The sequence below is a fragment of the Eschrichtius robustus genome, chromosome 7 (assembly GCF_028021215.1).
Source record: "Eschrichtius robustus isolate mEscRob2 chromosome 7, mEscRob2.pri, whole genome shotgun sequence".
NCBI lineage: Eukaryota > Metazoa > Chordata > Mammalia > Artiodactyla > Eschrichtiidae > Eschrichtius > Eschrichtius robustus.
The window spans coordinates 133053920-133076243 of NC_090830.1; the positions used below are offsets into that span (position 1 = coordinate 133053920).

Here is a 22324-nt window from a genome sequence, read left to right on the forward strand (position 1 = left end):
ATACTGACATTATGCTCATTTTATTATGGAACTGAAGCACAGAAGCAAATGACTTGTCTTTGTATTATAATTTTTTTTAACATCTTTATTGGAGTATAATTGCTTTAAAAAGGTGTGTTAGTTTCTGCTTTATAACAAAGTGAATCAGCTATACATATACATATATTCCCATATCTCCTCACTCTTGTGTCTCCCTCCCACCCTCCCTATCCCATCCCTCTAGGTGGTCACAAAGCACCAAGCTAATCTCCCTGCTCTATGCGGCTGCTTTCCACTAGCTATCTATCTACACTTGGTAGTGTATATATGTCCATGCCACTCTCTCACTTTGTCCCAGCTTACCCTTCCCCATCCCCGTGTCCTCAAGTCCATTCTCTATGTCTGCATCTTAATTCCTGTCCTGCCCATAGGTTCTTCAGAACCATTATTCTTTTAGATTCCATATATATGTTTTAGCATATGGTATTTGTTTTTCTCTTTCTGACTTACTTCACTCTGTATGACAGACTCTAGTTCCATCCACCTCACTACAAATAGCTCAATTTCATTTCTTTTTATGGCTGAGTAATATTCCATTGTATATATGTGTCACATCTTCTTTATCCATCATTCATCTGTTGATTGACATTTAGGGTGCTTCCATGTCCTGGCTACTGTAAAGAGAGCTGCAATGAACATTGTGGTACATGACTCTTTTTGAATTATGGTTTTCTCAGGGTATATGACCAGTAGTGGGATTGCTGGGTCATATGGTGGTTCTATTTTTAGTTTTTTGAGGAACCTCCATACTGTTCTCCATAGTGGCTGTATCAATTTACATTCCCACCAACAGTGCAAGAGGGTTCCCTTTTCTCCACACCCTCTCCAGCATTTATTGTTTCTAGATTTTTTGATGATGGCCATTCTGACTGGTGTGAGGTGATACCTCATTGTAGTTTTGATTTGCATTTCTCTAATGATTAGTGATGTTGAGCATCCTTTCATGCGTTTGCTGGCAATCTGTATCTCTTCTTTGGAGAAATGTCTATTTAGGTCTTCTGACCATTTTTGGATTGGGTTGTTTGTTTTTTTTGATATTGAGCTGCATGAGCTGCTTGTAAATTTTGGAGATTAATCCTTTGTCAGTTGCTTCATTTGCAAATATTTTCTCCCATTCTGAGGGTTGGATTTTCATCTTGTTTATGGTTTCCTTTGCTGTGCAAAAGCTTTTAAGTTTCATTAGGTCCCATTTGTTTATTTTTGTTTTTATTTCCATTTCTCTAGGAGGTGAGTCAAAAAGGATCTTGCTGTGATTTATGTCATAAGAGTGTTCTGCCTATGTTGTCCTCTAAGAGTTTTATAGTGTCTGGCCTTAAATTTAGGTCTTTAATCCATTTTGAGTTTATTTTTGTATATGGTGTTAGGGAGTGTTCTAATTTCATTCTTTTCCATGTAGCTGTCCAGTTTTCCCAGCACCACTTATTGAAGAGGCTGTCTTTTCTCCATTGTATATTCTTGCCTCCTTTATCAAAAATAAGGTGACCATATGGGCGTGGGTTTATCTCTGGGCTTTCTATCCTGTTCCACTGATCGATATTTCTGTTTTTGTGCCAGTACCATACTGTCTTGATTACTGTAGCTTTGTAGTATAGTCTGAAGTCAGGGAGCCTGATTCCTCCAGCTCCGTTTTTCTTTCTCAAGATTGCTTTGGCTATTCGGGGTCTTTTGTGTTTCCATATGAATTGTAAAATTTTTTGTTCTAATTCTGTGAAAAATGCCATTGGTAGTTTGATAGGGATTGCACTGAATCTGTAGATTGCTTTGGGTAGTATAGTCACTTTCACAATGTTGATTCTTCCAATCCAAGAACGTGGTATATCTCTCCATCTGTTTGTATCATCTTTAATTTCTTTCAACAGTGTTTTATAGTTTTCTAGGTCTTTTGTCTCCTTAGGTAGGTTTATTCATAGGTATTTTATTCTTTTTGTTGCAGTGGTAAATAGGAGTGTTTCCCTAATTTCTCTTGTATTATAATTTTTAACAGGTCTCCCTGGTTTTTGCAGCCCCCCCAATTTTCCCTCTCAGCTCCCCTGTCACAGTGATCATCACCATAATGGTACCTGTGGAATAAAACACAAGAAAAATGAGCACTGAGACAGTAAATCAAGCTTCCTTTACAAATAGAGGAAAGCAATTTTTCAGTTAGAAAACATGTTGAAATATTATTTTTACAGTGAAAATAGTTACATCACAATTTAAAATTACATTTCCACTTGAAATGGAGTCGATTTGCACCACCTACTGGAATATACGGATCTATATATTCAGAGGTTTCAAAATTATAAAACCACTTTTAAATTTTAGAGTTACATGTCTAGTTATCTTAAAGAGATCAGCCCCTTTGACATGCTGGAAATACCAAATGCTAATTTACTTCAGGGACCATTTTCTAAAACAAACTTTCTTTAAAAGCCAAATTTAATCATCTAAATTAACAAATTGTACAGCTGCTTATAAAAATGAAATGATTAAGCCAAATGCATCAACCAAAGAGATAAAAATGTAAATTAGAAGCAAAACTGAAATCAATACACATTATCAGTTGCTAACTCACTATTAAAAAAGAGGATTCAAACAGACAAATGGAAAATGGCAGGAAACATATGCAAACAGGATAATAAACAGAACATAACTCAACATTAATTTAAAAATAACTCACCCAATGAAAATTTGATAGTGTTTATACCCAAAGTAATAATCATTGTCATGGCTTAAATACAGCCAAACATCAACACACAAAGTATTTGTATTTAGGTTTTTTGACATTTTAAAGGAAACATCCACAGAAAATTTCATGTTTCATTACAAACTACTCCAAGCAATAAACTTCTCAGAGAGAATTTCAAGATGGCAGAGGAGATGTGGAGATCACCTTCCTCCCCACAAATACATCAGAAATGCATCTACATGTGGAACAACTCCTAAAGAACACCTACTGAATGCTGGCAGAAGACCTCAGACTTCCCAAAAGGCAAGAAACTCCCCACGTACCTGGGTAGGTCAAAAGAAAAAAGAAAAAGAGACAAAAGAATAGGGATGGGACCTGCACCTCTGGGAGGGAGCCATGAAGGAGGAAAAGTTTCCACCCGCTAGGAATCCCCTTCACTGGCAGAGATGGAGGGTGGCAGGGGGGAAGCTTCGGAGCCACGGAGGAGAGTGCAGCAACAGGGGTGTGGAGGGCAAAGCGGAGAGATTCCCGCACAGAGGATTCATGCCGACCAGCACTCACCAGCCCGAGAGGCTTGTCTGCTCCCCCGCCGGGGCGGGCGGGGGCTGAGAGCTGAGGCTCAGGCTTCGGAGGTCAGATCCCAGGGAGAGGACTGGGGTTGGCTGCATGGACACAGCCTGAAGGGGGCTAGTGTGCCGCAGCTGGCCAGGAGGGAGTCCAGGAAAATGTCTGGACCTGCCTAAGAGGCAAGAGACCATTGTTTCAGGGTGCGCGAGGAGAGGGTATCAGAGCACCGCCTAAACGGGCTCCAGAGAGGGGCGCAAGCCGCGGCTATCAGCGCGGACCCCAGAGATGGACACAAGACACTAAGGCTGCTGCTGCTGCAGCCACCAAGAAGCCTGTGTGCAAGCACAGGGCACTATCCACACCTCCCCTCCTGGGAACCTGTGCAGCCAGCCACTGCCAGGGTCCCATGATCCAGGGACAACTTCCCCGGGAGAACACACAGTACGTCTCAGGCTGGTGCAACGTCATGCCAGCCTCTGCCGCTGCAGGCTCGCCCCGCATTCCATACCCCTCCCTCCCCCCGGCTTGAGTAAGCCAGAGCCCCTGAATCAGCTGCTCCTTTAACCCCGTCCTGTCTGAGCGAAGAACAGATGCCCTCAGGCAACCTACACACAGAGGCGGGTCCAAATCCAAAGCTGAACCCCGGGAGCTGTGCGAACAAAGAAAGGGAAATCTCTCCCAGAAGCCTCAGGAGCAGCGGATTAAATCTCCACAATCAACTTGATGTACCCTGCATCTGTGGAATACCTGAATAGACAACAAATCATCCCAAACTTGAGGCGGTGGACTTTGGGAGCAACTGTAGACTTGGGGTTTGCTTTCTGCATCTAATTTGTTTCTGGTTTTATGTCTATCTTAGTTTAGTATTTAGAGTTTATTATCATTGGTAGATTTGTTTATTGATTTGTTTGCTCTCTTCCTTTTTTTTATATATAGATATAGATATATTTTTTCCTTTTTCTCTTTTTGTGAGTGTGTATGTGTATGCTTCTTTGTGTTATTTTGTCTGTATAGCTTTGCTTTTACCATTTGTCCTAGGGTTTTGTCTGTCCATTTTTTTTGTTTGTTTGTTTTTGGTTTTTTTAGTATAGTTTTTAGCACTTGTTATCATTAGTGAATCTGTTTTTTGGTTTGGCTGCTCTCTTCTTTCTTTCTTTTTTTTCTTTTTTTAATTTTAATTTTTTTAATTTTTAATAATTAAAAAAATTTTTTATTTTAATAACTTTTATTCTTTCTTTTCTTTCTTTCTCCCTCTCTCTCTCTCTCTCTCCCCCCCCCCCTCTCTCTCTCCCTCTCTCTCTCTCTCTCCCTTTCTTTTTTTATCTCCCTTTTCTTCTGAGCCATGTAGCTGACAGGGTCTTGCTGCTCCAGCTGGGAGTCAGGCCTGTGTCTCTGAGGTGGGAGAACTGAGTTCAGGACATTGGCCCACCAGAGACCTCCCGGCTCCACGTAATATCAAACGGCAAAAGCTCTTCCAGAGATCTCCATCTCAACGCTAAGACCAAGCTCCACTCAACGACCAGCAATCTATAGTGCTGGACACCCTATGCCAAACAACTAGCAAGACAGGAATACACCCCACCCATTAGCAGAGAGGCTGCCTAAAATCATAAGGTCACAGACACCCCAAAACACACCACCGGATGCAGTCCTTCCCACCAGAAAGACAAGATCCAGCCTCATCCACCAGAACACAGGCACCAGTCCCCTCCACCAGGAAGCCAACACAACCCACTGAACCAACCTTAGCCATGGGGGGCAGACACCAAAAACAACAGGAACTACAAACCTGCAGCCTGGGAAAAGGAGACCGCAAACACAGTAAGTTAAGCAAAATGAGAAAACAGAGAAACACACAGCAGATGAAGGAGCAAGGTAAAAACTCACCAGACCAAACAAATGAAGAGGAAATAGGCAGTCTACCTGAAAAAGAATTCACAGTAATGATACTAAACATGATCTAAAATCTTGGAAATAGAATGGAGAAAATACAAGAAACGTTTAACAAGGACCTAGAAGAACTAAAGAGCAAACAAACGATGAACAACACAGTAAATGAAAATAAAAATTCTCTAGAAGGAATCAACAGCAGAATAACTGAGGCAGAAGAACAGATAAGTGACCTGGAAGATAAAATAGTGGAAATAACTACTGCAGAGCAGAATAAAGAGAAAAGAATGAAAAGAATTGAGGACAGTATCAGAGACCTCTGGGACAACACTAAATGCACCAACATTTGAATTATAGAGGTCCCAGAAGAAGAGAAAAAGAAAGGGTCTGAGAAAATATTTGAAGAGATTATAGTTGAAAACTTCCCTAATATGGGAAAGGAAATAGTCAATCAAGTCCAGGAAGCATAGACAGTCCCATACAGGATAAATCCAAGGAGAAACACGCCAAGATACATATTAATCAAATTATCAAAAATTAAATACAAAGAAAAAATATTAAAAGCAGCAAGGGAAAAACAACAAATAACATACAAGGGAATCCCCATAAGGTTAACAGCTGATCTTTCAGCAGAAACTCTGCAAGCCAGAAGGGAGTGGCAGGACATATTTAAAGTGATGAAAGGGAAAAACCTACAACCAAGATTACTCTACCCAGCATGGATCTCATTCAGATTCGACAGAGAAATTAAAACCTTCACAAATGAGCAAAAGCTAAGAGAATTCAGCACCACCAAACCAGCTTTACAACAAATGCTAAAGGAACTTCTCTAGACAGGAAACACAAGAGAAGGAAAAGACCTACAATAACAAACCCAAAACAATTAAGAAAATGGGAATAGGAACATACATATCAATAATTACCTTAAATGTAAATGGATTGAATGCTTCAACCAAAAGACATAGACTGGCTGAATGGATACAAAAACAAGACCAGTATATATGCTGTCTACAAGAGACCCACTTCACACCTAGGGATATATACAGACTGAAAGTGAGGGGATGGAAAAAGATATTCCATGCAAATGGAAATCAAAAGAAAGCTGGAGTAGCAATTCTCATATCAGACAAAATAGACTTTAAAATAAAAACGCTTACAAGAGACAAAGAAGGACACTACCTAATGATCAAGGGATCAATCCAAGAAGAAGACATAACAATTGTAAATAATTATGCACCCAACATAGGAGCACCTCAATACGTAAGGGAAATGCTAATAGCCATAAAAGGGGAAATCAACAGTAACACAATCATAGTAGGGGACTTTAACATCCCACTTTCACCAATGGACAGATCATCCAAAATGAAAATAAATAAGGAAACACAAGCTTTAAATGATGCATTAAATAAGATGGACTTAATTGATATTTATAGGACGTTCCATCCAAAAACAACAGAATACACTTTTTTCTCAAGTGCTCATGGAACATTCTCCAGGATAGATCATATCTTGGGGTCACAAATCAAGCCTTGGTAAATTTAAGAAAATTGAAATTGTATCAAGTATTTTTTCTGACCACAACACTATGACACTAGATATCAATTACAGGAAAAAATCTGTATAAAATACAAACACATGCAGGCTAAACAATACACTACTAAATAATCAAGAGATCACTGAAGAAATCAAAGAGTAAATCAAAAAATACGAAGAAACAAATGACAATGAAAACACGATGACGCAAAACCTATGGGTTGCAGCAAAAGCACTTGCAAGAGGGAAGTTTATAGCAATACAATCCTACCTCAAGAACCAAGAAACATCTCAAATAAACAACCTAACTTTACACCTAAAGCAATTAGAGAAAGAAAAACAAAAAAATCCCAAAGTTAGCAGAAGGAAAGAAATCATAAAGATCAGATCAGAAATAAATGAAAAAGAAATGAGGGAAACAAATGCAAAGATCAATAAAACTAAAAGTGTTTTTTTGAGAAGATAAATAAAATTGATAAACTGTTAGCCAGATTCATGAAGAAAAAAAGGGAGAAGACTCAAATCAATAGAATTAGAGATGAAAAAGAAGAAGTAACAACTGACACTGCAGAAATACAAAGGATCATGAGAGATTGCTACAAGCAACTGTATGCCAATAAAATGGACAACCTGGAAGAAATGGACAAATTCTTAGAAAAGCACAACCTCTGAGACTGAACCAGGAAGAAATAGAAAATATAAACAGACCAATCACAAGTAATGAAATTGAGACTGTGATTAAAAATCTTCCAACAAACAAAAGCCCAGGACCAGATGGCTTCACAGGAGAATTCTATCAAACACTTAGAGAAGAGCTAACAGCTATCCTTCTCAAACTCTTCCAAAATATAGCAGAGGGAGGAACACTCCCAAACTCTTTCTACAAGGCCACCATCGCCCTGATACCAAAACTAGACAAGGATGTCACAAAGAAATAAAACTACAGGCCAATATCACTAATGAACATAGATGCAAAAATCCTCAGCAAAATACTAGCAAACAGATTCCAACAGCACATTAAAAGGATCATACACCATGATCAAGTGGGGTTTATCCCAGGAATGCAAGGATTCTTCAATATACGCAAATCAATCAATGTGATAAACCATATTAACAAAATGGAGGAGAGAAACCACATGATCATCTCAATAGATGCAGAAAAAGCTTTTGACATAATTCAACACCCATTTATGATAAAAACCCTCCAGAAAGTAGGCATAGAGGGAACTTACCTCAACATAAAAAAGGCCATATATGACAAACCCACAGCCAACATCGTTCTCAGTGGTGAAAAACTGAAACCATTTCCCCTAAGATCAGGAACAAGACAAGGGTGTCCACTCTCACCAGTATTATTCAACATAGTTTTGGAAATTTTAGCCACAGCAATCAGAGAAGAAAAAGAAATAAAAGGAATCCAAATCGGAAAAGAAGATGTAAAGCTGTCACTGTTTGCAGATGACATGATACTATACATAGAGAATCCTAAAACTGCCGCCAGAAAATTACTAGAGCTAATCAATGAATTTGGTAAAGTAGCAAGATACAAAATTAATGCACAGAAATCTCTTGCATTCCTATACACTAATGATGAAAAATCTGAAAGAGAAATTAAGGAAACACTCCCATTTACCACTGCAACAAAAAGAATAACCTAGGAGTAAACCTACCGAGGGAGACAAAAGACCTGTATGCAGAAAACTATAAGACACTGATGAAGGAAATTAAAGATGATACCAACAGATGGAGAGATATACCACGTTCTTGGATTGGAAGAATCAACATTGTGAAAGTGACTATACTACCCAAAGCAATCTACAGATTCAATGCAATCCCTATCAAACTACCAATGGCATTTTTCACAGAACTAGAACAAAAAATTTCACAATTTGTATGGAAACACAAAAGACTCCAAATTGCCAAAGCAATCTTGAGAAAGAAACACAGAGCTGGAGGAATCAGACTCCCTGACTTCATACTATACTACAAAGCTACAGTAATCAAGCCAGTATGGTACTGGCACAAAAACAGAAACATCTGTCAATGGAACAGGATAGAAAGCCCAGAGATAAACCCACTCACATATGGTTACCTTATTTTTGATAAAGGAGGCAAGCATATACAGTGGAGAAAAGACAGCCTCTTCAATAAGTGGTGCTGGGAAAACTGGACAGCTACATGGAAAAGAATGAAATTAGAACACTCCCTAGCACCATATACAGAAATAAACTCAAAATGGATTAAAGACCTAATTGTAAGACCAGACACTATTAAACTCTTAGAGGAAAACATAGGCAGAACACTCTATGACATAAATCACAGCAAGATCCTTTTTGACCCACCTCCTAGAGAAATGGAAATAAAAACAAAAATAAACAAATGGGACCTAATGAAACTTAAGAGCTATTGCACAGCAAAGGAAACCATAAACAAGATGAAAATACAACCCTCAGAATGGGAGAAAATATTTGCAAATGAAGCAACGGACAAAGGATTAATCTCCAAAATTTACAAGCAGCTCATGCAGCTCAATATCAAAAAAACAAACAACCCAATCCAAAAATGGGCAGAAGACCTAAATAGACATTCCTCCAAAGAAGAGATACAGATTACCAACAAACACATGAAAGGATGCTCAACATCACTAATCATTAGAGAAATGCAAATCAAAACTACAATGAGGTATCACCTCACACCAGTCAGAATGGCCATCATCAAAAAATCTAGAAACAATAAATGCTGAAGAGGGTGTAGAGAAAAGGGAACCCTCTTGCACTGTTGGTGGGAATGTATACTGATACAGCCACTATGGAGAACGGTATGGAGGTTCCTCAAAAAACTAAAAATAGAACTACCATATGACCCAGCAATCCCACTACTGGGCATATACCCTGAGAAAACCATAATTCAAAAAGAGTCAAGTACCACAATGTTCATCACAGCTTTATTTACAATAGCCAGGACATGGAAGCAACCTAAGTGTCGACTGACAGATGAATGGATAAAGAAGATGTGGCACATATATACAATGGAATATTACTCAGCCGTAAAAAGAAATGAAATTGAGTTATTTGTAGTGAGGTGGATGGAGCTAGAGTCCGTCATACAGAATGAAGTAAGTCAGAAAGAGAAAAACAAATACCGTATGCTAACACATATATATGGAATCTAAAAAAATAATGGTTCTGAAGAACCTAGGGGCAGGGCAGGAATAAAGACGCAGATGCAGAGAATGGACTTGAGGACATGGGGATGGGGAAGGGTAAGCTGGGACGAAGTGAGAGAGTGGCATGAACTTACATACACTACCAAATGTAAAATTGATAGCTAGTGGGAAGCAGCCGTATAGCACAGGAAGATCAGCTCAGTGCTTTGTGACCACCTAGAGGGGTGGGATAGGGAGGGTGGGAGGGAGACCCAAGAGGGAGGAGATATGGGGATATATGTATACATATAGCTGATTCACTTTGTTATACAGCAGAAACTACCACAACATTGTAAAGCAGTTATACTCCAATAAAGATGTTAAAAAAAATAAATTTCTGGATATATAGTAGCCACATTTATTATTGTATAATTGACAGAGATTCAGAAAAAAATTACATCTACAATATCTACCATTCTAGATGAAATTGCTTTAGAATAGAAGCCTAAATATATTACATTTTAATTTCTTGAAACTTATTATAGCATTCCACTTATTTTATGGGTATTTTGTCTGAAAATTGATTTTATTTTTATATGTCAATTAAATTAGATGTCAACTAAATTAACTGAAGCATAAAATATGCCAGCAAGATATATTTACAAATACACATGGCAAAATGGTGTGCATGTAACAGGAATCTGATTTAAACTCACAAGCACAAAAAGTCCCCATGCAACTGTGACCAACTCATCCCTAATCCTCTTCGTTGTTGCAGGTGATTTGTGCATGACAAGCCTGTTTACAGTGACCAATGTCATGAGCAAGGTTGCTAGAAGGTTTTTCTTTGTCATTTTAGTTCACAGCTGGTGTGATTCCATTCTTAAGGTTCTCATCTGCATCAGAAAGCTTGGGTTGTTTAATTTCTACCAGGTGAGTGGACAGTCTCTCCCCAGACATCACATCCGTGGACCCTAATCCTAAGCCTAAGGTTAAGGTCGGCTCACCACCTCTGTGGAGATGACTCCCACACCTAAATCTGCAGCCCTGGCCTCTTTTTACTGCTCAAGTGGTATATCCTCCTGCCTGCTGAGGACCGTCCTAGGTGCCCCAAAGGTACCTCAAACCTATATGCCCCAGAGCCAACTCATGACCTATCCCTCCAACCTCACCTTCTTTCAGTGTTCCCAGATCGTCCACCCCATTTATCTGACCAATTACCCCGATATGTATTTCCCACTTGTCCCTAATCCAATCCCCCCGAAGCCCTGGCCAGTTTACTTTCTAAATCTCCCTGGAGCCTGTCTGCAATTCGCCATCTCCATCACTATCCCACTGGTCCAAAGAACCATTATGTCTAGCCAGGACCAATTCAAGATGGTGTAGCCTTGTTTACCGTGATCCTGTGACCCTTTGCTCAAAGCCTTTCACTAAGGATCCTGAGAAATTCCTTAACAAGGTCACGGAGACCTCCCCTGGTCAGTGCGCACCTGCCTCTCCAGCCCCGCCTCCCATCTCAAGCTCCTGCGGCTCCTGTCCCAGCCTTACCACCGTGTTCCCCTGCCTCACAATGGCTGTGCCTCTCTCCGCTGATACCAGGACTTCACCTATGCTTTTCCCTCTGCCTGGAATTCTCTTCTCTGCCCTTTTTGCCTAGTTACCTCCTCCCTGACTTTATTGACTGGGTCAAGTCATAGTTGCAAGTTCACATTTGGGAGAGGGAACTTACTTGACAACTTCTGCATATGCCCCCACTAAACTGTTTTCACTCACCTTTGTGTTCCCAGCACCCAGCACACCACCTATACATAGAAACATGGAATAATTCACTCAAATCAGAGTCAGAGGGGCGCCTGCTCTGGCTTTCCTCTGGCCACCCCTGCCCTAACTCCCCTGCAACACACAGGGAGACAGGCCCACCTGGAGCTCCTGAGAGCCTGCCCTAATGGCTCCAAGCCTGCTTCGGGGCCCACACAGTGTGCTTCCCAGGCCTGACCCCCAGAGGACCTGGTGTTTGTACCCCTATGCCCAAGGGGTGGCCAGGGGGCACCTGTTAGAAGGGTCAGAGGATAGAACATTTTAATAGTCTCCAAGGGGTGGCTGTGATGAAGGTGTACTAGCCAAGCAAGGAGGAGAGGACATATGTTATTTAATAATTTGTTGGCTTAATATATAACTTAGATATTTAGCCATATGCTCAGCAGACTCCATTTACAGTCTTCCCCAGGCCCTGCAAAAAAAAAGCAAACAAAACAAACGAAAAACAAAACAAAAATCAAAAAACAAGCACAGGGCTGGTTTCATGCATATCTGAGAATAAACTTTCTCTCTCATTCAATATCGAGATGATCCCCTGTATCCCATCTGCAATCTGAGCTCAAAGGATGATTGACTCTTAAAGTCAACAGAGATAGAAATATTAATGCCAAAACTCGATAAGCACAATGAATGGGGTGGGGAGGGGGGCGGGGTGAATTACTGAAGTCATTCAGTATCAAAAACATGTTCCAAAATCGTCATATGACACAAAAACATTAAAAATTATGTTCTTTGGATAGTGGGATGATGCATTTTCTTGCCTTTTTGCGTTTTGCTACGTTTGAATTTTCCAACATAAACGGGCCCACATTTGTAATGAAAACCTTATTCTTTTGAAAAATCAAGTTACTGTTCTGTTTCATTTACAAAACATGAACGTTTTGCCAAAGCTCACCATCTTCTTTGCCCTCTCTTACATGGAAGCAATGCTAGGAATTTTCTGTCCATGTATTTATTTCACTGGCAGAGACAAAAAAAAACCCCATATTTTCTCAGAACTCAGCAGCAAAAGACTACAGTCATACTTACATTTTATGTAGTGGGGAATCACAATAAGCCTCATTTATAGGTTTAAAAAATGCATCGCCTGGCTAGTGGAAGCTGGGTCCACTTTATTTCAGGCAGCTACCTGAGTTTTCTTATACCACCCCTGCTGCCTAACTTCCATTAAGCCCACCTTGATTTCTTCCGGTTTCCTAAGTGTGGTCTGCAGTATGTTTTTCATAGCCATGCCCTAAAAATCCAGTTTTGGTTTTCCTTACTTAGAAATAAGTATTATCTAGTTCTTAACCTAAGAAGAACCAATTGCCCTCCTCCCCCCGCCACCCCTCCTTCCCCCGTTCCTCCCACCAAGCCCCTTGCACCTTGTGTTCCAGCCAACTGGGGGACTACCACAGCTCCCTCAGCTATTCCCACCTCCACGTTTTGGCAAGTGTTTTTCCTTCACTGTCCCACCCCACACTCAACCCTCCAAGTCCCTCCTCAACACCTCAGGCTCCACGGCCCTTGCTGACCTCCCTGAACCCTCACCCCTCCCAGCCCAGTGTGTCTATCTCAACCTGGAATGTCCCCCACACCTGGTCTTTTCCCTTCCTCAGTGGTTACATCCGCCTTCTATTGCTGACTACTTGCTACAGCCCTTGTCCTCTTCCCAGAACTAGATCATGTGCCTTTGAGGTTAGGAACCCTGTTCTGCTGACATCCTTAACCCAGCACTGTGCCTAGGACTAGACGCCTGTCTGTCGGGTGGAACTGAATTAAGCCTACGTCGTTTGGCCAGTCTCAACATTTCTCCCTTGAGAAATGTCTGCCTAGGGCTCCCTTGAGAAAGGTGTCTTTTCATAGCCAATCCAGGAGACTGACTTAAGACAGTGATTGACAGAAGAAAATGGCCAGAAAAATGCAACAGGGAGCATTAAATTAAAAATAATTAAGGAAGGCTTCCCTGGTGGTGCAGTGGTTAAGAATCTGCCTGCCAATGCAGGGGACATGGGTTCGAGCCCTGGTCCGGGAAGATCCCACATGCCACGGAGCAACTAGGCCTGTGTGCCATGACTACTGAGCCTGGGCTCTAGAGACCACGAGCCACAACTACTGAGCCCATGTGCCACAACTACTGAAGCCTGTGCACCTAGAGCCCATTCTCTGCAACAAGAGAAGCCACCGCAATGAGAAGCCTGCACACCACAACGAAGAGTAGGTCCGGCTCACCGCAACTAGAGGAAGCCCGCGCACAGCAACGACGACCCAACGCAGCCAAAAATAAACAAATAAATTTATTTAAAAAAAAAAAAGTATGAGCTAATTTCAATAATCATCAGAGGAAGGGGAGGGTGTGTGGAAGGAGATTGGATGGTGTTGGTCATTTTTCAAGGTGGATAATGGTGATGGGTACATGGCGGTTCACTTTACTGTTCTCTCTGCTTAGGTATATATTTGAAATTTTTGTGATGAAAAGATTTGAAGAAGGCGGCAAAGGAGGAGAAGCAGAAGCTGATTTGCAGATTCAGAAGGGATCCTGGGCAGAGGAAAAAAGGCTTGGCATATGGGTCTCTCCCTTTGGGAACCATCTCTCCTGGTAGCAGCACTCCTGCTCTCCAAGCATCTCTCCTCCTGCATCTATACACACCGCCCCACCACTCATTTATATGGCCCCCCACGCTCAGACCTTTGACCTGAGTAACACCATCCCAGGTTCTGTCTCTTGGGTAATGCCCCATGTTCTAGAACATTCCCAGAGGGGCATGGGAGCCCCTCCAAGCCAGGCTCTACTTTAACTAATCCAGTTGGCAAACCCTCATCCATGTGTGTGATGTCACACACTGAGATCTTCTGGGGCAGAAAGTCCTTGATGCTTCTTAAATCATACCAAGCAGGGCCCCTGCAAGAAAGGATCTGCCACGGGTCAAAGGAGCCATCATGGTGGAAATTTCTCCACTCCGGAAGCTAGTAGAGAACTGACCACCCTCTGCCCAGAATGGCTCCATTCTAAATGACCCCTCAGAAGCTCTTCCCTATGGCTGTGATTCTCCCATGAGTCACTGAAGTCAGATAATACACATTCACTGCAGCCAAGATGCACAAAGCACTGTATTGATTTCATACTCAGGTCTTTCCAAAACAATTCATGACATCCACAGCCATCATGTCCAACCAGTTTTAGGGATAAACAAGCAGGAGACCCTCCAACATGAGAGCTCACTCTTATGCAGTCCCTTTCTTACTTCCAGACCATTAAAGGAGAGATATTTGTAATGTAGATGAGGCCAGTCCTTTTGCACAATGTTGACAGACACGAGGAAGATTCCAGAGAGAAATGCCACAGCAGCAAATGAATATAAATGATGCTTTTTCACTCTGTGCTTATAAAATGCCTTTTGTACCTGAATCTCAAAGCGCTCCAAGAAGCAAGTCTTTGGCACTTCCACTCAGGGTAACTGTGAATGGTCAGATCTTCTCAAGTCATTTGTGATAAGAAAGAACAAAAGTCCGGACACTTTTAAAATGCAATATTCTTGCCTTCTGGGTAGTAAACAAAAGCGTGCAGATGGATAATGACATCTGTGGATTCTGGCTTCATTTCCTGGAGAGAACAAAATGTAAATAAATATGTAAAAAATTGTCATATGTGGATAACACTCGTGGTCCATCCAGTAGTTACCATTCTGTCCAACATGCTCCTGCAGTGGATTCCATTCCTGGGTGCAGCCTTGTGACTGCATTACACTGACAAGGTAAAATAGATCTCTTCAATGTCCACAGGAAGACAAATATAGAAATGTTTAGTGAAGAGGTCCAGTTCTGACACCGGACACTTTTGCACTAAGTGATACCTTCCTTTTGTTCTCTCCACTGGAAGCTTCCTTGGAAATGCTTAATGGCTAAATGATTCATTAGGGTCTGCAAAGGCCAAGCCCTTAACTGGAAAGGCAGAGGCCTGCCTGAGGGATTGATTTGAAGGTTCATTTGAGAATTCTTTCCTTCTCACCCTCAGCCTAAGGTGCGTGCCCAGCATGAATCACCACTAGTGCTCCAGCCACCAGTGAGGTGCCTGGAGAGCAGTCGTTAGTGAGTTTGGAACTGTTGCTAAGATTCGTTTAGAGTAATAATCAGCTTCGGAGGATAAAACTCACAAAGACACTAAGGACGTTTCTGCTGGGAAAGTAACACCCAGCAGAGACAACCTGCCCCTACGATCACCTGTGTTCGATTCTGAAAGTCAAGGCTAATAGCTTGCAAAAGAATTTGAGTTCATCGTGTATCTAGAAAAGTATCTGCATTGAGTTCAAATGCAGTCGAAATGATTTCCAAATAGTTTCAAGTATTTTGCTTAAATGTTATTAGTCTACAGAACAACAATTAAATAATTATCAAGAATAACTATGTAAGGTATCCTGTAATTGTAACTGAGTGTTCCTTGCTATTACACTGGTAAATTGCACATCAAGGTTTGCATTATCTTATACTCTAAAATTTTTCTACTCTGGTCAAATTAAAGTATAAAGGAAAATATAGATTATTAATTTACTAACTGTTCTTGACCTAAAGAGTAGCCAGCATGTGGTTTTTGGTTCTAAAAAGCAGTGGTCTATAAACTCTTATCATATACTATTATTAGCTGAAAAAAATTCTGAACATGTAGCCCCAATATATGCATCTTAATTTATTTGTAAATAATATACTAGCAGTAATACATTAGCATAAAAACACAAAAGTAGAAAATGTTTAAAGTCTAAAACAATATTTTAAATATTTTAATTTTATTTGTTGATTGCAAACTAGTTCTGCTCTCACTAGCATTTTTTTAAAGAGAGTAAAGTGGTCAAATAGGTTTATTTTTGTGACTCTTGGCTGAAAATTCTGCGATATAACAATTTGAAGTGTGCTTCTAAGTTCCGTTTATTTTAAAACTTGGTTTTAATGGCTGTCATTGCTTAAAATATCTCAAAAGATAAGTAAACTAACTAGGAAGAATCACACCGCTTACCAAGTCAAACTGCTCATTTCAATTGTTTCCACAAATCATGCAAAGGTTTTAAATGAAATGTGGCTAAATTTCCATCTCCTCTGAAGTCCACCAATCCTCCTTTTACAAACCAATTAAATGGTGTCAAGGAATAATTCAGAGATGCTTAGCTAGTTGTTTTACATGCAATTCATTTACTTGTACATGAGGAAGAAAGGTCAATTGACTGTTGTCATGGAACACAATTAAAAACAGGATGTATAAAATAGAGGAGAGGAAAAACCCTGCTGGCAGCTGGGAATGGTGAATCTTACACGCACATTTTGGGGGTAAACAAATCAGTTGGAGGCTGACAAAGAGATCAGTCTGGGCGTTCTGAGTAGGCCAACTAGCAGTATCAAAGAAAACAATTACGACGTGGATCCAAAAACTCTCCATCTGGGAGATCTCCTGGTGGCGCAGTGGTTAAGAATCCGCCTGCCAATGCAGGGGACACGGGTTCGAGCCCTGGCCTGGGAAGACCCCACATGCCGCGGAGCAACTAAACCCATGCGCCGCAACTACTGAGCCTGCGCCATAGAGCCCACGTGTCACAACTACTGAAGCCCGTGCTCCACAACAAGAGAAGCCAGCAGAATGAGAAGCCTGCACACCCCAATGAAGAGTAGCCCCCACTCACTGCAACTAGAGAAAGCCCACACGCAGCAACGAAGACCCAACGCAGCCAAAAATAAATAAATAAATTTATAAAGAGGTGAGAAATTTCAGTTTCTAAGTTTTGTGTGGATATTTGTCTTTTTTTTTTTTTATATAAGCGATACATGTCATTTTTAGCAACAAAATCATGTAACACTGGAAAGATCTGCAAACCTCTATTTTCAAAAATGCTCCTCCTGAGAAGAGAAGGATTCAATTCTTTTGAAAACCAATGAGTTTCTCACTCATTGTTAAAAACATCACCGTTATCATGAAGGAACAGATTAAGTCTGTTTATTTTTGTGAAACTCTCTCCTACACCATCCTAATGACAGCTACTTGTCATCACAGAAAAGATGAGGAAATGTGGAATACTTTCTGTAAAACAAAATATAGCAACTCATTTTTTAAGCTTGACAATTCTTTCAAGTGCTTTGTCACAAGATGATCTGTGATCTGTGTGGTACATGAGATTTTCAAGGTCACCCCTCATCTTATTACAAAACTCTGAAAAGATTCTTCTAAAGGTCTTTTTTTTTTTTTAAGTCTTTATTGAATTTGTTACAATATTGCTTCTGTCTTACCTTTTGGTTTTTTTGGCTGTGAGGCACATGGGATCTTAGCTCCCCAACCAGGTATCGAACTTGCACCCCCTGCATTGGAAGGCAAAGTCTTAATCACTGGACCGCCAGTGAAGTCCCTAAAGGTCCTGTTTTGTCATCATATTTTACCCTGTGGATGGCATTCGGTGGCCCACCCAAGCCACCATATGCCGTGGTAGACTGCATAATGGTCCACAGACACCCAATGTCCTTCCTTAGGGGACCATTAGTCTTCACCACTACCTGGATGCTAAGCTTGGCCATGTGTATCATTTTGGCCAAAAAAAGTGAGAGGCAGTGTGTTTGTCACTTCTGAGCAGGAGCTTTAGGAGCTAGTTTACGGTTCACCAATCTCTTTGTTGCCCCACCACCCCTACTAGTTCCAGATGCAGGTTGCTTCATCAACCTGGGTTCTGGAGTAAAAATTACCTGGACCAGTGAAAGTCTGTCCCAAATGTCACATGTGACATACTGCTACTAAATATTTGGAAATTCTTACCCCCAATTTTTTCTGTTTATCTTAAATTTATTTATTTTACTTGGCATCCCTAATTTAAGTCACTGACATCTGGGAATCATTTGTTTTGGCTGCATAACCCAATCATACTGGACTGATACACCAGCTGACCATGGCCCAAGGAAGGGCACCTGTGTCAACCTGTATGTTAAGCATTAGTAAGGCTTAATTTTGCCTTTACTTTCCAGATTAAAACACAAAACAAAACAGAAGCCACAGTTCTTCCTGCACCCCAGGGGATAATCCTTGGAGATCACTGTTCTAAGTTGTGGTCTGCAGGCCAAGGCGGTCAGACACTAGTAACTCACTAAAAACGCAGATTCCCCAGCACTGGCCTAGCAATACTGACTTAGCATCTGGAGGTGGTTAGAGAATTTGCTTGCTTAACAAGTTCCTCAGGTGATTCAGAAGCAAATTAAAGTTCCACTGGCCAGTGTTTGCAATTTGACTGTTTTAAAGACTAAGTGTACTAACTAGTACTCCGGGACCTGGGCACCAGTCCTGCCTTTGCTATTTAAACTACCTTTGCACGATATTCAACAGGTCAAGTCTATCCTCCTTTCTGGACTGCACTGCTCTCATCTAAAGAGGGACAGGATTGGCTCAGATAATCTCAAATCTCTCTTCCAGCTCAAAGTCCAGGACCAGGAATCAGAAAACCAGGGACTTTCAGTGACCAGCAGGCAAAGTACACAAGCGAGGCTGAGTAGGTATAAGACACTAGGTCATGGAGGGGACGGTGGCAAACAGACCAAAGGGCCCAAGCCTCAGTCTAAGCGCTCCCTGAAGTTTCCCTCTCTGCAGGCGGGGCTGTTCAGCAATTCCAAGGGCCCTAAGCATATCTGCCTTACATGCAACTGTAAAAGTTTTAGAAAAGATTTCGAATTTTGCTTTGGAAAGTACTGTGTGCTACGAGTAACTAAATGAATTTTTGATTGGCATTTCTCTGAAATCATCTTGGGTGCTGGGAGGATTTATATAAGCAGAGAAAATCTAACATACAAATTGTTTTAGAATGGAACAAACTGTGTGAATACTAACTTTAATAATTAATGACAGTGACACTGCAAATTTTGTAGCTACTTCATTAAACATTTTAGCTTTCATTTTGCAAGATTAAAAATATGTATATCTTGGGGCCAACAACATTGTTTTTATGTCTCGAACATTTTGATAAGCATTTTAAAAGCCTGTTGGCACCAGTCATTTTACCTGCACTAGCCTAAGGGCTAAAACAGTTCTGTGGGCTGATGCTGCTCTGGCGTCGGTAAAACAGATGATCAGACAGAACATTAGCCCTTGAGGAGCTCACAGTCAGCAAGGGAGGTAGATACAAGTAAGTAATTTTTCTATAAGGGGGCAAGTGCAGGAAAAAGCTACATACAAGTTTTGGGAACAAAGAAAGGGACTCTATGGGGTAAGGAGAAGGAGGTGTCAGGAGAGACTTTTTAGGGATGATACCTGTGACGGATGAGTCTTTAGGAATGAGCCAGATGAGGAAGGGAAAGGTATTCTAGGCAAAGGAAAAGCACCAGCAGACACAGGTTATGGGACAACTTGTTGAAGCAGCAAACTATAAGCAGTTCATTCATTCAGCAAACATCTCTTTAGCGGTGATGGCATCAGGCACTGGGGAGAGGTAAACACGTGAGAGCACTGATTGGTTACAAGATCCAGCATAACTGCCCCTGCAGGGCAGAGCAGGCCACAGATGATGAAGTACACCTTGACGGGGGCTGGGAGCTGGGGGGCAGGGAAGGAGGGGAAGGCAGACACTGGGAAAATATAAAAATGAACATAAATAAGTGTCTTAAAATGTGAAGTTCTGGAAGTAATGACCCATGTTTTCCCACATTATATTTCAATCACAGACATTAAAAACAATGATATTAACTTAAACCCAGAGCACATAAACGTTTTTGAAGAGGGAAAAGAAAAAAATTAATAAGCACTTAGAGCTAGAAGAATGTGTCAACTTTGTGTAATTCAGATGTGCTCAGTTTCTCCTGCCATCAGGGACCATCCTCCTTCACTTTCTAAATCTCTCTAGTCCTGCCCTGTGAGAGGCCCCAGGATATCTGGTCCCTCCTCAGGTTTCCTTCCACAAACAGTTCCTGGGCGTCCCTGGTTCCCCCAGCCCAACGCCTGCTCTCATGGTCCCCTTGGCCACTGACCTCTCTTTTTCTGTGCTGCGTTCCTGGCTCTCTGTGTTTCATTCTTCTCGCTGCCTTTTCACAGGCTGTTTCCAGCACATTTTCTCCCTAAGCATTTATCAACAAGGGTTCAGGCACTTACTTCTCAAGCGGCCTGCAGTATATATGAGTCCTGAAGAAAGAATCACTGCTACGTCAGGAAATCCCTTCTTGCAAACACAGAATTATACAATAAAACAACAGAATTCAAAGATCATTAGAAGCTAAATTATATATGTATAAAAGCTTAATAAAATGACATTTTACTATAAAATAATGCATAATCAGAAAGAAAAATAGGAAAATGAAGCTTTAAAGAATAAATTTTAAATCATTTCATTTTACCCCGTAGAGATATGTTTTTATGGACATTGACACAGAAATAAACATGTCTGTGAAATTAAGATCTTATCATAGGTTTGCTTTAAATTTTTTTTTTTATCACAACATCACGCGCGATCTTACAGTACAGGTACACTTATAGTACCATACAATGTGCAATTTAAATGTTCTTGAATATTCTTGAAAAACAATTTATTGATAATAGTTGCACAAGTTAATGGTATTATGTACCAAAAGTAGACTTAACCATCCTCCTAATGTCCTTAGACCTTTAAGTTGTGTTCAACTTTTTACTATAATGTAAAATAACGTGTTACTTGCAAAAAACGAAAAAAGAATTGACTGCAAAATATAAACAGAAAATTATAGATATCAAAACCAATACATGTTGATTTAAGTGCTACAAAATATACTATGGTATTAAATTCACTGTTAAATATAAATCATAAAAATGTTTTGTTACAATTGAAAACAATTTGTAAATTGAGTTTGCTAAGTTACAAGGACTTCTAAATCTGCAGATAATTAGTGTATTATCAGCACCTGATGTAAATTACAAATTGAGACAGCCAAATAATTGCAAAGGCAAAACTAATTTTTCAAGCAACTTTCAATATTTTACTGCATAACAAAACAGTTTTATGAAGGCTGTGGCTGCATGGAACGATACGATACTGGGTTTCGGCTCAGAGGATAAGAGAGCCTAGCACCTTCGAAGCTTTAAAGCGGCCTTGGCTATTTCTCTACCTCTTTGCTACTCAAAGCACTGGCATCATCTCCTGGGGGTCTGGTAGAGATGCAGAATCTCAGACCCCTCTCAGACCAACTGAATCAAAATCTGCATGTCAACTAGATCCCCAGGTGTTTCCTGAGCCCTTTAACGCTCGAGAAGTCCCTGGACCACCGGAATGCCCTCTGCTAGTTCCCTGGGGCCCGACAAATACGGGGCTCTCCGTAGATGCTCCAGGCGTCACTAAGCAGCAAACTCTGCACCTCTGGGGGTGCCGTCTCCTCTGAAATCCATCCCTTCAGCAAAGGCGGAGGGCCTCCTCTCCCCGCGGAGCCCCGCCGCTCCTACACTCGGGACCGCGAGGCCCATGCACGCACTGCGATGAGCGGACAGGACGCCGAGGCCCGGCTGGCTTGAGTCTGGACGGCCCCTCACCTAGGCATGTCTTTCCCTTCCTGGGCCTGTGAGCCCGACTGCAAACCGAGGGGGCACTGAAAGCTGGGGCGAGAAGAGTGCTGACACTTCACTACTTTACGTGCCGGGAGCCGCTGGTTCCACCTACAGCCTCTCTTCCCCGCCCACGCAGAGAAGACCTCTAAGGCTTTGACTCCGCCCAAAG

At 41.2% G+C, this 22324-nt stretch overlaps 1 long non-coding RNA gene across 3 annotated transcripts; it reads right to left on the reverse strand.

Moving 5' to 3' along the window:
• Positions 1 to 226: 226 nt before the first annotated feature.
• On the reverse strand, positions 227 to 22318 carry LOC137767536 (uncharacterized). 3 transcript variants are annotated; one of them, XR_011074538.1, is made up of 6 exons: positions 22141 to 22318; positions 20616 to 20766; positions 19903 to 20070; positions 17907 to 17975; positions 15044 to 15243; positions 227 to 2099 (listed from the first exon to the last, which is right to left on the reverse strand). It is a non-coding gene; the product is annotated as an uncharacterized lncRNA (long non-coding RNA). The 3 variants fall into 3 exon arrangements; XR_011074537.1 differs by lacking the exon at positions 227 to 2099 and having other exon boundaries at positions 14727 to 15243; XR_011074539.1 differs by lacking the exon at positions 227 to 2099 and having other exon boundaries at positions 14727 to 15243; positions 20616 to 20803.
• Positions 22319 to 22324: the final 6 nt, after the last annotated feature.